We start from the raw sequence: 19,556 nt of genomic DNA, 5'->3' as shown, positions 1-19,556 counted from the left end.
AGCTTTCTTTGCTAACCAATGTGGCAAATATGACAAGGAGTAATATCATGTGCAGTATGAATATAAGGAAAAAAAATCTTTTAAATTGAATCAAAACAGGAGGAGGAGTATGTCCAAGTCTAAGATGCCATAAGCAATTGTCATTATTTGATCTAACAGAATCAACAATAGTGGAGTATTGTCCTATAAAATGTTCAGAATAATGTAAATCTATCAAGAAGAGTCCTTGATGTGGTCTAACTGAAGCAATCATCCTCTTGGTATGGTTCTGCAAAATCAAACATTTATTGTGAGAAATAATCAAATAGCAGTGGAAATTGTGCATTAGTTTATTCATTAAGAGCAGGTTAATATGGAATTGTGGAACAAGTAAAACATATGTTAATCTTAAAGTTGGTGTGAGAAAAACAGTTCCTCAAATGCAAGTGTAGACTTTGTCACCATTAGGTAGGGAGATGGACATGGGTGCTATGGACTTATAGTTTTGAAGGTTGCGTATATCATTGGTAATATGATATGTAGCACTTGTGTCCATGATCCAGCAAGGCTTAATATTACCTGGTGAAGCAGGGATAGTCTTGGTTTGTATTGATGAGTTAACAGAATGATATTATGGTTTTGCATTATGCATCAAGTCTAGAATACTCTGAACCTGCTCATCTGTGAATACTTTGTTGGTTCCTGATTTTAATGGTTGTAGTTGATTGTCTTCACCACTTTGGTCTAAGAGAAAGCCAATTGTATGATTTGCGATCTTGGTGGGTTTGTTGTTCTCGTACACATGGGGATATCCATGCTTAATAAAGTATGTGTCAATGGTGTGGTTAGTTCTTTGGCAATGAGTGTAGAATTTATTTCCTTGATTTCTACCTCCACTATTGAATCTACGCCTGCTTCCTCTATATGTGTTGCCTCCTCTTCCTCTAAAATTGGCGCTGTTGTTGTTTGGAGTCTTGTAACTTTCTTGCATGGTGCTAAGGTTAAAGCCTTATTTTGAGGTTCTGGGTCAGGGAGGGTTGGAATGTTGAACTGTCTTTCTTGTTGGCTTAATAAAGAGAAAGTCTTACTAATGGTGGGCAAGGGATCAGGAAGCATTATCTGAGATCTGACTTGAACATATTGCTCATTCAGGCCCTTTACAAATCTAATAACATAGCATTATTCTCTATAATCTTTGACTAGGGGAATTACTCCACAAGTACAAGGGGTGGAGCATGTGTAGTTAGGAATTGGCATGCATGTTTCAATCTCTTCCCAAAGGCTCTTTTGCTCACCAAAATATTCAGATATTGTGAGATTACCTTGATTAAGGTAGTAAAATTCATGGAGCAGCTATGAAATTCTAAACTTATCACCTTGGAAAAATCTATCATGGAGATCCTTCCAAACATCAACGACTGAATCGATCCATAAGATAGACTTGACAATTGATTCCTCCACTGAACGTTGTATCCATGAGAGCCCCATTTTATTACATCTTTTCCATAGACCGTGTAAAGGTTCATCTAGTGGTGGCTGCTTCAAGGTTTCAGTGATGAACTTCAACTTGTTCTTGGAATCCAGTGCAAGGTTCATAGGAAGAGCCCAAGAATGATAATTGCTTCCATTTAAAAGAGGTGTTACTAGGATCTGTGCAGGGCTCTCAGTTGGGTGAAGGTAATAAGGATTGTTACTGTTAGGTATCAGTGGCCTAGGAACACCTAGAAGGGGGGGTTGAATAGGTGTCGCGGTTATCAATCACCGCTTCTCGCACCAAAACCCAGTTCTAGAAACAGCTCAGTTAAATGATTAACAACTGGTCTTAATCGATTAACACACACAGAACAGAATGATCAGAGCAGCAAATTGCACAGTTATTTAAAATCAAATGAACAGATATAAAGCAGATATTTTTAAACAATATTAACAAGCATATGGTATGGCAAGGTACAATTATGCAAAATATCAGCCATTAACTTGAATTGAAACAACAAGAAAAGTAAAGAAGATTTAAGGAGAGAACAGCGTGCAAAGATGAATTTTTATCCTGGTTCGTTTGCGGTCCACTGCAAACTACATTCAGGCCTCCCCTTCTGATATTGGGAGATTTTGTTCTTCACAATATTGAATATATGTATGATCACACACCAATTCAATTTATAAAATATAGGATACTTCTTTCTTGAAATCTAGAACACCTAACCCTTGGTTTGGCTCTACCTATCGCCTGAGAAAACCTTTATCACAAAACAACCTCAACCAAGATTCTTGTTCTCAAATCAATACCTCCTAGTCTTGGTGAAGAATCCCAATCTATGTGGTGGTACGACACCAAGAGATTAATCCAAAACACAAAAAAAAAACAGATTACAACAACAAGGTATTATAAGCACAATAATGCTTGAAATATTACAATAAAAGACCTTAAGACTAACCCACTCACAATTCACTCAAGTCATCAAATACCTGTGAGTTAATCAAAAACATTAATCAATATATCCCTCTAAGAATTTTTACAAATAATGCATGAACATGTGAGCAAGATAAGGATGAGAATAAGCATATGAAAAATAGTATGCAAATCAAAGACTCAATAAGGCATGGTAAACTCTCTTCCTCACACATGCAACTCTCTTGCAAAAATAGAATGCAAAAACAAAATATGCTCTCTAAATCAATCCTATACAATGGAATGCAATGCTACAATTTTCTCGAAGTTGCCTCAACTTATACTAGGCAGTTTTGACAGTTGAATTCGTTGCAATCAATTAAGCAGTTAAAACCGAAATCAGTTATAACACAAAACAGTCATGTTAATCGATTAAGGTAACCTGTTAATCGATTAACCAGTGCAACAGAATTGAAAAAGAAACCAGTTGTAACAGAAATACTGATATAACAGAAAAACGGTTGAGTTAATCGATTAAGTCACTACGTTAATCGATTAAACAGCATATTAAAACACGTGGTTCAAAAGGTAAGCTTCTCATATGTTATGCTTCACTCCTATACACGTTTTAAGCAATTATATTATGCCTAATATGCACATATAACATGTATGATTAATGCATGAACATACAATTAACTAGAGGACATGTCTCATGGATGTGATATGACAAGTATAATGGCTTGAGAGACCTGCACCTAGGTTCACCTCACCTATACTCACTTACTACGGCACACATCCCAAACTACTTAGAATAATGACTCTATTTATATATTCTAGTCTATATATGACCAATGAGCTCTAGGCATGTTGAATGTTGAGTCATCTTCAAGCTTTAGTAAAACTTTGTCTTCATCAAAACATAGGCAAAGCATTGCTAGTGCTATTCTTGACACTTTGCACTTTCAGTTACTTTAGTCAATGGAGTAGCTTGGTGTAGTCATGATAAGGGATATTCGTCGAGGAGAAAAGAGGAGGAAAGAGAGATGAGAGTTTGGGAAGAGGATTCAGTACATTAATGCTTTGATACCATCTTAGAGAAAGTGCACAACGGAAGAAAATAGAAGAAAAGCAAGAAAAAACTTTATTGAATCTTGCAACTGAAACTTTACAAAGAGAATGCATGAAGGAGTAAAGAGAAAACTGAAAAAATGGAAAGGTTGTTACTAAGTAAACAAACCTACCAACTATAAATAGAAACATTGTAACTAACAAAGATGGGCTGGAAGCAAAAAGCCCTCAAACAAAAAAGAAGAAAAAAGGCCCAATAAGGTTGAACATGGCAACACCAAAATAATGAAGAAGGAACATGAAGGTAAAGGAGAAAGAAAATTAACACTCACTTCGACATCTTCTGCCGCTACACAACAAGGAATGTATGTTTTCTCTTATATTTGAATTAGACAAAATTAGGTGATCACAATACAAAGTTTGACCTACATATTTTTACCATTTTCCAAAATAAAAAAGGAGTTTCACATAGCTAACTAGAGCTGACGTACTAAATAGATAAAGAAATAGATCAAATATTTATTTATTATATATTCAGTTATTTATTAATTTATAATCATTAGTTGACATAATTAACAATGATAAAATAAATATTGATAATTTGATAAAAATATAAGAAATTTATAATAACCTATTTATTTAAGTAAAATAATTAGTATTTATTTCTAATACTTATTAATTTATAATATTTATTTGTTTCATTATTTATAATTAAGTTATAATTATTAGTAGATATTTTAGTATGGTGAAGCCTTTTTAATTTAAAAATTTTAAAAGGTTAAAACAGAAAAATAAATTACTAAAAGCTGTTATTGTTTTTGGAAAACCAACTTTTAAATGTATGTTATAAGTTTATTTTTAAAAAGATATGAGTTGTGTTAAAAATTTATTTACCTAACAACCTTAAACTAGTTTCACAAGTTATCTTTAAAGCTATAAGCTCACTTTCGAGCCAACATTGTGTGTCCTGATGACATACGGGTATAATTTAATACTGTTACAAAATATAGATTACTAAATTGAAACTAATTTTTATATAATATTAAATTAAAACCTAAAAATAAATAAATGAGTGTTTTAGCCTTATATGATACTAGTGTGTATAGGCACTTCGTGTCTGCCGCGAATATTGTGTGATATTATATATTCAATATTTATATATTATATATTTTTTTGTTTATGATAATCTTTAATTTAAGGTGAGATATGTGGTTAATTAATGTATTGTTGGTAGTTGCTTAAGATTATATAGTTTTTTTTTAAAATTAAAAAATGTTAAGGGCAATATAGGAAATGAAAATTATACCATGAGAAAAGTTATTTCATGTTTTGACTTTATATATAGTATAGAAGTATAGATAAGTTCCCACTTATATTATTTAAGCAATTCAAGCTCAAAGATTTAGATTCAAACTTTAAATAAACAAGCAAAGTCAAGCCGGTTTTTCCACAACCATGCTTGAGTGTATGTGTTGGTCTGCAACATCATTCAAATTATATATTTATTTATATATATATATATACTTTTATATTATATATAAAGTTAAAGCATTGTGTAACTATAATCATAATATAATTTCTATTTTTCTATTTTGTCTTTAACATTTTTTAACATGTATGTTTCATACATACATGTTCCGCATATATTTCATGGTATACATGTGACATGTATTTTTGCCATCTATATGCATAGAATATTTTTATACTTAAAATTGTTTGATTATTTTATTTATTTATAGATGAAAAGTTTATTTTTATACTTCTTACAAGTTATTTTGCTACTACATATTCTCATGAGTAATAATAGGGAATTAAAATTACATAAAATTCCTATTTTGTCTATGATCTTATGCTCCACATCGTATCTCTACTTAAGGATGGCAGAAGCACCGTTATAATTGTGCATGCTTTTCAATTCATAAAGGTTTTTTATATTATAAGGTTTAAAAAGGTTGTTAATAATTTTTCATTATTTTTTCATCTATTATAATGCATCCATATGTTGGACACTGCATCTGAACTTAAAATGGTATTATGTTTTTAATCACTATCATCCCATTACTATTTATTACATAGTTGTTTAATTTAGAAGAAGAACATTTGTTTAGTTGTATGTCCAATTTTATTAAAGAAAATGAATATTTGTTATTATTTATAAAAATAAGCTTTGTATATGAGTCGAAATTTATTCATAAAAAAGTAATGATTTTTATTTATTAAAAATGGAAATTATTAAATTAATCATTTTTTAATTATATAACCAAATAGCATATTTTTATTAAAAAGGAAATTAAATTAAATATAAAAAGCATGAAAAGAAAGTGCATATTTGATAAAAATGAGGAAGGAAGCAACCAAATTTCTCACTTGTTTTTTTTTTTTGTGTTTCCCTATTTTGTGTGTTATAATGTGTTATTTATTTCTTCTATTTAAAAGGACCTTGGATGCATTTTTTCTTCTGAGCAAATCATCTATTAATGAGTGAATAATGAATGGATCGAATTCAAATATTTGACACATATTTTTTAAATTGGTATCTCCTCATTAATAAGTATACTAATGATATATTAAACTATTGAAATAATTTTTACTTTAGTTTCAAAAATGAAATTTGATAGTGTAAATTATTTTGAGATGATATTCCATAACAATTAAGCCTATTAAGTACCTATTGATCATTAAAAACAGGGAGAGGAAATTAATTTGAGTATATCTGACTAGGAGTGTTTGCAGTTCATTTGGATCAATTTTTAGGCAAAAAATGACCCGATTTAAACACATAATTAATATGTGGTCTGATCCGGTCTCGTATGTTTATATTAAGATGACCGATTCAATCCGTTCACATATTATATGCTGTTTCAGCTCGGTTTGGATTGTTTTTTATTTTATAAAATATTGAAATTGCACTTACATTCAAAACTCAAAAAAATGACTAAATATTAACCATAAAGCAATAATAAGTGTTCAATAACATTAAAACAACATTAAATGTGTACAACAATAATATAAGTAAACAACCTCATAAAATAGTAATAAACAGTACGACAATAATAATAAAAGCAAAAAATGACAACAACAATAAGACATCAATAATAACAAGACAACAAATCAACAATAATATGAACACCTACAACGTAATTTTAACAGTTAGAGTGTTTAACCGATGATCAATAACAATAATACTTTCACAACGCGCGTGTGTGTTGTGGGGTGTATGTTATAGAATATAACAAATAAAATATAGGTACAACTTTGAAGTTCAGACTTAAGATTAAGTTTATTTTTTTTTTTTGGTTTCCCACAGGTATCCTTGCACTGGAGGCAATCCTGTCCGAACCGGACACATCCACAGGTAAGTGGGGCTAACCACTATTGAAATAATTTTTACTTTAGTTTCAAAAATGAAATTTGATAGTGTAAATTATTTTGAGATGATATTCCATAACAATTAAGCCTATTAAGTACCTATTGATCATTAAAAACAGGGAGAGGAAATTAATTTGAGTGTATCTGACAAGGAGTGTTTGTAGTTCATTTGGATCAATTTTTAGGCAAAAAATGACCCGGTTTAAACACATAATTAATATGCGGTTTGATCCAGTCTCGTATGTTTATATTAAGATGACCGATTCAATCCGTTCAAATATTATATGCTGTTTCAGCTCGTTTTGGATTGTTTTTTATTTTATAAAATATTGAAATTGCACTTACATTCAAAACTCAAAAAAATGACTAAATATTAACCATAAAGCAATAATAAGTGTTCAATAACATTAAAACAACATTAAATGTGTGCAACAATAATATAAGTAAACAACCTCATAAAATAGTAATAAACAGTAAGACAATAATAATAAAAGTAAAAAATGGCAACAACAACAATAAGACATCAATAATAACAAGACAACAAATCAACAATAATATGAACACCTATAACGTAATTTTAACAGTTAGAGTGTTTCACCAATGATCAATAACAATAATACTTTCACAATAATAAAATAGATAATAAAGTACCTAATCAGAATATCAACATTTGAATCCTCTTCATTTAGTTGTGAGATTGATTTGAGTTCTAAACAAGTACATCAAATATAAATAATATGATTTAAAACATAGCAATATATATATGTCTGTATGTGTGTGCGCGCGTGTGTGCTGTGGGGTGTATGTTATAGAATATAACAAATAAAATATAGGTACAACTTTGAAGTTTAGACTTAAGATTAAGTTTTTTTTTTTTTTTGGTTTCCCACATGTATTCTTGCACTGGAGGCAATCCTGTCCGAGCCGAGCGCATCCACAGGTAAGCGAGGCTAACTCTCCCAACGAGCATTTTTTCCATCCACAAGACTCGAACTCGGGTTCTTGCTTAAGGGGAATCAAGCATGTACCACTTGAACCAACGCCCGTTGGTACTTAAGATTAAGTTTAGAAGACACTTAAAAGTATTACGCACTTAAACTTTATATACTATTTTTATCCGATCTGGATCAGTCTCGATCCAAGAGGTGAAACCAAAATCCAGACCAAACCAATCGATCTTTAAAAATAAGTCCAACACGATCCAAACACATTCATTTTTTGCAGTTTCAATCTATTTTGGATCGGTTTCAGTTTTATTTTTGAATTGTTCTGAATTTAAACACCCCTATATCTGACCATTGTTGATCCACTAAGTGTTCATTAAGTCATTTAAACTCATTTTCTATATGAATGAGAAATACAAAACTATATACTTTCTCATATAAAAAATGGAATCAAATCTGATTAATTTAAATATACTTTTGTAATATATTTAATATTTGATATTATTTATTTTTTGTTTTAAAGTAGGAACCGGACAACATTCGATGATCACAACATCTTTTAAGATATGGAATTTATCAATTGCAAAAAGTTGTCACTACTGCAGAAATTATTTTTAAAATATTTATAAATATCTGAAGAACACGTAAGTAGGTTATGAAACAGAAACGTATATCTGGAATAAATACTAACGATTGTCCTAATATATTAAAAAATAATTTATGATAAGTTACTAAATTTTATAATATTTTTATATACAATATTGACAGTTGTATATTTTGTAGTGGCAAAGTTAGAAAATAGGAATAAGTTTTTATAGCAAATAATTAACAGTAAGGAAACTGAATCTTAAAAATTATAAATAATTTGAATTTCAAAACATAAGATGTTGAGATGTTTTCAAAAAAAAAAACTTAAAAAAGACGATCATATTACTTTAACTGATTCCATTTTGAAAATATGATCTTATGGGATACTGTTTGAAATATTAAATATTTGAAAACATTAAATATTTTAAACTTATAGCTATACTAAAAAAGTTTAAAAATACTTGGAAATTCATAAATAAATAAATAATTAAATAAAGTAACAAACTATTAAAATATTTGAATTTGAATGTATGGAAATTAGCATATAAATATAAAAACGTGGTTTGAATTGGAATTATTGAATGATTATGGTTTTGACACATCAAAGTTTAATTTTTATATATTTGAACTCTCATTTTTTGTCTGCCCATAAAAGACTCAAAAATAATTTTTTTAGATTAAAATATATTTTCAAAATAAATAAATATATTTTCTAATTAAAATAAAAAAGAATAAAAGGTGGTTCTAGAAACTCACTATTGATTTGACTTAAGTGTTAAAATAATAATAACAAAAAAAGGGTTCTACAATCCATTTGAATTTTAGAAAATATAAACAAAAAAAAAACAAAAGGAATCAGATAGGTGGTTGGAATTATAATCCTTAGAAAGTGTAGCAAAGTTGTTAGGGGTGATATCTGATTGCATTACCATTACATTAGTTTAAGAGGAGGTTGCTTATTTCTTATCATATTACTAGATGCTTAGATCATTAAGTGAAAACAAAGAAATTCCACAAAAATACAAGAAACCCGCAACACAAAAAACGGTTGAAATAGTTAGTTCATTGTTACTATATTATTTCTTGACCAAACACGGATACCAGAAACTACAAAAAAACTAATACACAAAAAAAAACCAGAAAAATTAGAGAAAACCTATCATAGTGACACACAAGAACACCACAAAAACCAAAAAGAACACAAAAAACCCCTCTTTTATTTTTTTGAGATCTGTGCAGAAATTTTGCAAATCTCTTTCCTTTAGTTTTTCATTTTCCATGCGAGTAATTAGCATATCCTTAAGTGATTAATTACCCTGTAGTTATTGTGTCATTTTCCACAGTCATTAATGAGCTATTGTAGACAAAAGCAAAAGGTCACGTGTCATTTCAAACTGTAGTCTCCACATCATAATGACTCATTTTTCCCGGATGGAGTGTAGAACTGTAGACAATGAAACACCCTTGATCGACTTTCTTCCAATAATTTGAACTCATAATTGAATCATTAATTATTATCATCATACTCATTTTTACACACTCATTTTTCATGTAAAGCAACATTTACTCATTCATCATACCCAATTAATTACGCTGCTCATGTTTCCATGTTATTATTCATTATTGTGGTTACCCTCTACTTTGGCACTTAGACGTATATATTTCTTTCCATTTTCTTGTTTTAGTCATTTATTTCTATTATTTACAAATTTGATTTAATTAATAACGTAAACAAGTGCCAACATAATAATAATCAAAATCTGATACAAAATAATGAAAATAAATACAAATAGTGTATAAAAGGAAAAAAACTTTGGTTTTTAAATAAAGATTCAAGTAATAAGTGCATACACAAATTAATTAGTAGCAACAACTTTGCACTAATTAATAAGGAAAATATCAATTAATTAGTTACATAATTTAATATCTAACCGCAACATAATAGAGAAATATCTGCATAAACATTGTAATTTTTTTATTATTAGAAATAATTTTGAATCAAAATTTTAAGCAATAAATAATTATTTTTTCTCATTATATGCCAATTTAGATCTATGAGTCAATATAATAAAAATAACCATTAACGAGACTATTTGCTTCGGAAAATATCTTTCACATTATAATTTTTTTATCACCATTTATTAAAAATAATTTAACTTTTGGGATTAATCAAAGATGGAGGAGAGTTATGGTATTACTTCTTATTCTTATATCATCTTCGAATGATCTTATTATGATACTTCTATTCATTCGATGTAATTCCTAATTAATTAATAGTTGGTAATGATAATAATAATAATTCACATATCTCCACTTCTTAAATAAGGGTGTTATTTAAAAAACATTATTCCATGTGAATATTAGCTTAAGTCACTCTTCTAAGGGATAATATTTTACTAATTTTAAGATGACATTCAATGCAAACATTAACTTCTGCTTCTTCAAACTTCTCAAAGGGGACAAAATTTATTAATAATTTTTCTAATTCTCTTGAAGATGAAATAAGATATGAACATTAATTTATAAAATTTCACCATCCTAAAGAGAGATAAATATAATTCGACCAATTTTTATCAATCAATATCACTTTCTAAAAACCTAGAACTACGTAGTCTTGATTCCTTAAAACATATAAGGATGAATAGAAGCAAGATTAATATTTGGTAGACACAAAAACAAAAAATAGATCTTTTGTTTAAAGAAATTTACTTTAATAAATCAAGGGTATTTAATTCATGAAATTAACTAAACTACCATTTTATTATGGGCAGACGATGTACTAATACCTTCCACAATCCTTAATTGACTCTCTAACTCATTACTCTCATTCAAGAGATCATTTCTATGTTGTAACTGCAAAAAAGCTAGTGACGACTCCCAAGAGGTCACCTAGCCGAAAATCGAGGCGCGATAGCTCGCATCTCCATTGAGGATTTTTTAAGAGAGTCAGACCCAATTATTGCTATTTGCATGGTCTTAAATACCCTTACATTTTTAAAATAAATATATATACATATTTTTCACCACTTCAATATAATTAATATTTATTAGTTATTATTGTACATTCTCACCATTATTTTTTGTGCAACTTTTTGGTTGGAAATTTGTTTTAAAATTTGTACAATTCCTCATACACTCACACTACACTTGAATTCACATACACATATGTCCTATACTTGGGTATTAAGGATTAAGATTGAGATAGAAGGACATTTACTTTGCTGGTGTTAGACTTTGTCTCCTGTTATTAGCATGATGGACCACCTAGATTTTTTTTGGTATTGTGAGTTAGACACTCGAGGGGCTCGACTCCTCTTGTTCCTAACCTACGATACAAACTTTCCTTTTTTTTCTCTCAAGATTGGAAACAGTTTGGTAACCTAGAAGTCTAGATCCTTTATCGAGTCTACTTTAAATCAAACCTAACATATTGCCATAGGATTGTGATTGTTAGACTATCCAAAACCTTGTAAGTATACCCTATATAGGACATAAGAAGCAAATCATATCCAGCTCATTCTGCATATAATAAAATGGGATTTACTATCCCAAATAAGTTTAAGTCTATCATCCCTATATGAGTGATATAAGGAGGTTATTGCACTATGATGAGTAACCATCATTGCTTACCCATAAAAGGGTTCCATATTCTAGGGTGATTTCGCTTTTTTTTTTTTTTTTTTAAAAAGTATATTTTTAGGGTTGATTTGGGGTTATGTCATTTAATCCCAAGCTATAATCATCACACCTGTCGATGAGCCCCGAGCCCTAGAGATAAGCCTAGACATTATAATAGATATATACTCTCTCATGGTAGGTAGATATATTTTAACTAAGACTATCTTGCCCCTAAAATAGGGTCCACTATCCTAAGGGGTATACATTTTGCATTACCACACACTCCATCCATGCATAAATTAACTCAAAAGAAAAAATATATCTTAAAAAAAACCCATCCATACATACATGCATTTTAAAAGAAAACATACATATTTCATACATTCTTCATGCATTAAAAGGGAAAATAGATTATTCAAAAATTCATTCATGCATTCAAAAACACATCATATCATTCATTCATGTAAATAGAAAAACATATAAGTTAAATATTTATTCACTCATTTATTCATGCATTCGAAAAATAACATATCATCATTAACTTAGCACTCATTCATCAAAGAAGAGAAAAAAGTTCATCATTCATTAACTTATGCATTCATTCATTAATATGCACACACTCACTTATTCCTTTGTTTATTTATTCATTCACCCAATCATTCGTGCAAAATTTATCCTTCAAACATTACATATCATGTGTTACTATATCATTCATTTAAATTCGATATCAATCTCACCATATCATATAATTAATTACAGTAAATATCCCCACTCATTATTACGAAAACAAAAAAAAAGCATTTTATACCATATCATGTGCATTTAAGTTTGTATTTTCTACCAATATAAAATTACATGCATTCTTTGTCTACATCCCATTCACTTCGATACAATAAAAAATAATTGCAATCTATTTGATTCATATATCCCTGAATAAATCAAATACATATTCATGTCCATGTACATATTTTAAGTAATATAGGCTTAAGGTTAGCATTACTTATATTTCTTACATCATTATAAGTTGCATTTCAATCATGCAACATGGACTAAAAGTAAAATAAAATATTCACTACATGTACATCATGGATAAAAAAATTATTCTACCTATATTCATGATCCCATTGTTGGGGCACTCGTCAGTTAAGAGGTGATTTTAGGAACACTATTGTTTGACTTGACTGAAAGCAATCAAGATTGAACATGAAGAAATTCAAGAAGATATAGAGATGATATAGTATCTCCTATGCCAACTAACTTGGAGACCAATTGGAAAACTTTTCTTCACTTGAGAAACACAGACAATGTCAAACACTTCATGAATAAAATATTATTTTCAAATGGATATATTTTTAAAGAGTACATATTGATGCATTAATCATATAAATTTCAACATCTCCCACCTCACCCTACCAACCATATTAACCTCACTAATGATATTTATAAAAAAAAAAACATATAAGAAAATAAACCCAAATAAAATGAATCTATGCATTTATACGAGATATTTGATTCAAAACTAAACATAAATGGAGGATGATGCAAATATAATACCCAAAATGATGAGCATTTCAAACAGATCTTTCTAATAATACAAGACATTTTGTGTAATTCCCCAACACTAAGAAGACATTCCTAATCACCACATTTGAGCCTAGACATCAAGGAAATAGATTAATTTTGAATAACCCTCAATATGTCAAACAACCCGGGGATGATAACTTTTTAACTGTTTTCCTCGATATTCATTTATTAAAGAAAATAATGCATTCTTTCACATCACTCATGTTACTGAAGGACAAGAGATTGCAAGAAATGTTCTAAGCTTTTTAAAAGAAAGCAGAAAATATACAAAAAAAAGTCCACTGAGAATCTTCAATTAATATCTCAGACAAAAGTTAGAGAAAAAGTGCAATATCAATGATCACGAAAGGAAAATTTCATAGAAATTTTCACCTACTCTTCGACCATTCTTATCATAACCTAAAAATTATTTCTTAATTGTTGAATATGATTCGAGAAAACTATTGAAAATATGATAAAGAAGAAAGGTGAAAATGTGGTATGAGAAACACATATTTTTGTGCCTTATATCCTTTTTTTGAAAACCCTTAGCCAAACCACAGTACAAGCTTAAAAAAAGACCTTGTTGAAGATTTATTTGCCGAAAATGCACATCATGGTCGAAAAACATTGACTCCACTAATATCATAAAACTTTGATAAAATATCTCATCTTTAAGGCATAACTTAACATCCATTTTGTCACTATTATCATCACCCCATCACCACTCACAACATAAAAAACAAATTACATTATACCATCACCACCACCACATTTACTAAGGCCCAAACCTGAATTGAATTCTATCATCATCAACATCATATCAGTCCAAATACAAATTTAAATATCAACATTATCGCATCAACACTCATAACAAAAAAAATCTTATCAAGTTTGCATGATCATTATTTTAGTATTTTTAAAGAGCTGTGCATACAATAAACTGTGGTAGATTTTGAGATGATTAATGGTCTAAGATCTCCTAGTCCAAGAATACCATAAAAATTCAAACAAGAGGATGACATCCAAGTATCTCATGCTGGGGTAATTTTTGTGTTCATCTCATTTTCTAGTAGAAAGTTACAAAAAAACCCAAAATTGGGGCAGTCTTTTTTTTTGAGTTGATCCTATTCTCTTGTGTAAAGTTACAAAAAACCCAAAATTAGGGAAGTAGTAAAGTTGATTCTCATGGCTCTATAAGTTGATTCAATCAAAAGAAGCCAAAATCCCTCAAACAAGAAGGGGAAAGATATTAAGTTATCACCTTCAAGAAAAATTCCAATAATAAGTCATACAAGTCTTCTAATTCCTTTCAAATGAGACCATCATACTAAGGGTGTTCACAAAAAAAAAGATCAAAAAAGAAAGAAAAAAAGGTGCTAGGTTGAAAGCCCACATGGGCAACCTATAAAAAAGAGTTGTTCCAAGTCGAAAACTTGCAGAGACAACTAGGATCATCATAAAATTACAAAATTCTCTATAGGTACCTACATAAGGTACCCTTGGAAAAAATTAGGGAAAATGAAATGAACGCCATCAAAGTGAAAACTTAATATTACTCATTCTCAACTACCTAATCTGGGGCATTTTTTGGAGGATCTAAGTTATAGCCTTCCAATTGAAGTTGATATTTCAGAATAGGCACACTCAGACAATTTTCGTTATTACCAAAATATCAACACTTTGGAAAGAATTTTCTAGCCAACCTACGCTGGAGGCAATATATAGTTGGGTTTAGTCATTCACCTCAAAATGACATTTGAGCAATTTGTATCGATTGCCATAAAAGGGGTCTTTAAGCAAATTTGGGTACATCTGAAATAGAAAAGATAAATAATTAATGACACATTTGTGCATGGATCTCACCCTTCATTCTCTTGCATTCAAACACATAGCAACCATAACTCATTAATATGCATCATCACCTTACCGATCAATGTATAGTCACATTCATACATTAATCATTATAACCCAAACATCAACATGAACTTCATGCATGAGTATTCACCAATGAGTATTTACAATCAAGCTTTTGGGTCCTACACCTTGATGAGCTTTCAGAATCAAGCTTTTCGGATCTTGTACCTAGATAATCATTCAATTCAAGCTTTTTTAATCTTGTACCTTGATGAGCATTGACAATCAAGCTTTTCAAGTCTTGTACCTCAATCAACATTCACCATCAAGTTTTTCGGGTCCTATACCTCGATTAACATTTTCAATCAAGCTTTTCACATTATGTACTTTGATTTGCATTCAATTTAACGTTTATGGGTACTCTACATAGATAAGCATTTATAATTCAAGCTTTTCAGGTCATGTACCTTGATGAACATTTAAAATCATGTTTTTCAAGACCTCGTGCATGATGTGTTCCAAAACAATCTTTCTAGGATATCGAGCATGATGTGAAATTAATTACCAAGTTTCAGTAGTACACTAACCTGCATTCTTGGTTTTATCCGTGTCTCCAAGTTTTGGCAGTACACCAACCTACGTTCTTGGTTTAATATTTTCCCCCAAGTTCTAGTAGCATATCGACCTATATCCTTGGTTTCACCTTTTTCTCCCCAAGTTTCAACAACACACCGACCTGCATCCTTTGTTTTATCCTTGTGTTTCCAATTTCTGGCAGTACACATAGATACATAATTCATTTCACCTTTTTCTCCCCAAGTTCTACTAATATACTGACCTGCATCCTTGGTTTTATCTTTATGTGTCCAAGTTCTGGCAATAAACTGACCCTTGTCCTTGGTTTCACCTTTTTCTCCCCATGTTCTGGTAGAACATCGAGCTGCATCCTTTGTTTTATCCTTATATCTCTAAGTTTTGGCAGTACACCGACATGCGTCCTTAGTTTCACATTTTTCTGCACAAGTTTCAGCAGTACACTAACGGACATCCTCATTTTTATCTTTGCATCCTCTAGTTTCTACAGTCTACCGACCTACGTTCTAGGTTCACTTCTACTTTTTATCACACCTCTTGAGAACAAACTCGAATCATCTTGAAGAAAACTTAGCTCATAAAAGACAATAAACACTTTTAGGCAATAAGAAGTTGTGAGGTAAGTTTTTATGGGCCTTGACAAAATTTGGATTCATTTATTTACTAGTTACTTGTCATGATATTCTTCAAACCTCAGTTTTCTTTCTATCAGGTAAATAACAAGTAAAGATGGAGAATTATGAATGCTCATTTTTGTCCGACCTGTAAAAGGCCCAAAAATTATTTTTTCTATCAAAATATTTTTTCACAAAAAATAAATATGTATATTATCCAATTAAAATAAAAAAATAAAAAAAGGAGGTTCTAGAAAGTCACCATTAATTTTATTAAAGTGTTAAAATAATAAAAATAAAAGAAGTTTCTAAAACCCATTTGAATTTTAGAAAATATAAACAAAAAAGCAAAAGGAATCACATAGGTCCGTGAGATTATAATCACATAGGCGGTTGGGATTATAATCCCTTAGAAAGTGTAGCAAGGTTGTTAGGGGCAAAATCTAATTCCATTAGTTTGGGAGGTTACTTATTTCTTATCATACAACTAGATGCTTAGATCATTAAGTAATACACAACAACAACAACAAAATTCCACATAAACACAAGAAAACCACAACATAAAAAACCAAAAAAAATATGCAAGATACAACATCTCTTTTCTTTTCTCCGAGATCCATGTAGAACCTCGACAAATCACTTTTCCAATTTTACCATTTTTTGTGTTTGGTTGGAATAATTAGTTCAACATTGTTATATTATTCATTGACCAAACACGAATACCAGAATTCACAACAAACCAATACACCTGAAAAACCGTGAATTCTTTTTAGAGAAAAACTATGGGGGTAATTAGGCATCAGACAAATGAATATTGTAAGAAGGAAGAGTGTTTGCATAAACAATATGAAATTTGGCCAAGAAATAGGTATGATACCGATAAGATGAATAAGTTGTAACATCTCAACCTTCACATGCAACTCTTGACTTAGGAATACATTGAACTTTACCCACAAACTTAAATACCCCATCTGCATTAATTTATTCTCCACAAAGGAAGGGAAACCTCCTGCTACTCAAACCCATAACATTAGAGTCAAATAGTTATTGTTCCAATGAGTCGCTACTATTAAGCTATACTCCCAAATACAGGGACGTTTAAAGCTACGAGTTTCATTTAGGATAATGTCCATCCTCAACCTTATCTTTGCATTGGCTAATTTGTTTATATGCAATGTGCTTGAGGACTAGTGACTCTGCGGGTACTTCACCTTGCTGGTATCATCACACCTATTTCTTGGCCAAACTTCTATATTGTTTCTGCGTACACTCTTCTGTCCTGTGATATTCATTTGCCTGATGACTAATTGTGATGCTGATCTTGACGAGTGACTGTGACTTTTTTCAGGTGGATCATTTCCATGGAAGGAGGTGCTCTTTCAGAATTTTGGGAGGTTGAACCATACTTTGTGCAACCCAATCCAAGTCCTATCTAGATGCTTCTCCAATTGTTTGCTATCTTCGACCATCCAAAATCTACATAAGCCAAATCTCTTGCCATGTTTGTCTACTCTCGGTGGGATGAAAATATCCACAACTCTCTCCATTTTAGGAAGATTTCCCACATCTCCTTAACTCTTGGATCAGTTGATAAGTTTTTAAATATAAGGTTGCGTTATTTATAACACCCCAAAAAATTATTTCTTAATTACTATATTTAAGTTTTTAGAAATTTTTTTTCATTTAATAAAATTGTATAAGTAATATTGTTTTCATACATTCGTTTTCTTTTTAAGATGTCACATTTTCATAACTAAATTCGAAAATTAATGCGGCATAATAACTAAAAGCGATACAACACATTTTATGAATACTTTTTTTTTCCAATTACTATGAACTTGACCTCGTAACACATATAACCAGGTGTTGTTTTGTCAAGCAATATTTTTAGTAGCAAAATACAAGGCAAATTTAAAACATCTCCCATTTGAAAGATTGAAATGTAAATAAGTACAAAATAGTTGAGAGCGTCAACATTACATCAATATCTACACAGACCAGTTAAACCAAAAAGTAAAATGGAGACGTAGCTCCTAGAAAACAACTCCTAGACTATCGGGACACTAGAGCCCTCACTCAGATCCTCCTCAGAGTCGGAGTCCGAGGTCAGATCCACCCTCATTGCTCCCTCTTAGAGCATCATGAAATGGTGGTAGCAGATCATGGATCTGTCCATCTAAAGAAAACAATATACAAGTACACAAGACAAGAAGGGGAAGTAAGACATCTAATGAATGCTATTCATTGACGACGTGGAATTACACAGAATATCACACCAAGACAACAAACAAATAACAGACATAACATTTTATCACATACATAAGTGTCAATGATGAATGATATTTGTACTGAGGATATGGGGATCAATATCCACGAGTACAGTATATAAATACTATGCTTAGTTCATCCATCCTTATGCCAATATCATCTTAATAAACTATTTGGAAATAACTGAGAGTACATGTCCCATAACAGCCGATTTGAACGCACCAATTCATTCCTTGCAAGGATATGTGATTGATCTGTTCCAAAGGAACTTTCCATTTCAGGACGGTGTTGTATCAAACACTTTCTAGGCATCCCCCTCATCGATCTTGATTGAAAAAAAGGTTTTTAGATATTGTCTAGTTTGCGCTATGACAACTGTCCGATCCAACATAATACCTCATCCAGGAATACAAGGGACTCGTCTCACCTAGACTCTCCCTCAAGGCTTTGCTGACGCATCACCACCATCGTCGTCTCTCTCAACATCTTGGGGCTCGTACATCTCCCGTAATTTTCCTCTCCACTACTTCATTGTTCATAATGAGTATGCACACTAACCGAGGTTAGCCGATTAAATCTTTTAATCATTGCTGATTCTTACATGATCGGCCCAGCCTAAGACATCTTCAAACAAAATGCTTCTTGTGGGACCCGATCTTAAGACACTTACGGTTAGACGATCTCGCTGCATGGAAAACATAAACC

The 19,556-nt window shown here is 30.7% G+C and overlaps 1 protein-coding gene across 1 annotated transcript in view; it reads right to left on the bottom strand.

Annotated features, from left to right (window-relative positions):
- Positions 1-19,556, bottom strand: part of LOC109338243 (GDSL esterase/lipase At5g03610-like) — a 75,199-nt gene that overhangs the window by 16,012 nt on the left and 39,631 nt on the right. The window lies entirely within an intron of this gene.

This window comes from Lupinus angustifolius, unplaced genomic scaffold, assembly GCF_001865875.1.
Source record: "Lupinus angustifolius cultivar Tanjil unplaced genomic scaffold, LupAngTanjil_v1.0 Scaffold_19_78, whole genome shotgun sequence".
In the NCBI taxonomy this organism is placed as follows: Eukaryota; Viridiplantae; Streptophyta; class Magnoliopsida; order Fabales; family Fabaceae; genus Lupinus; species Lupinus angustifolius.
Note: the sequence above shows the minus strand (reverse complement) of the source record. Positions and strands in the feature narration are given on the sequence as shown.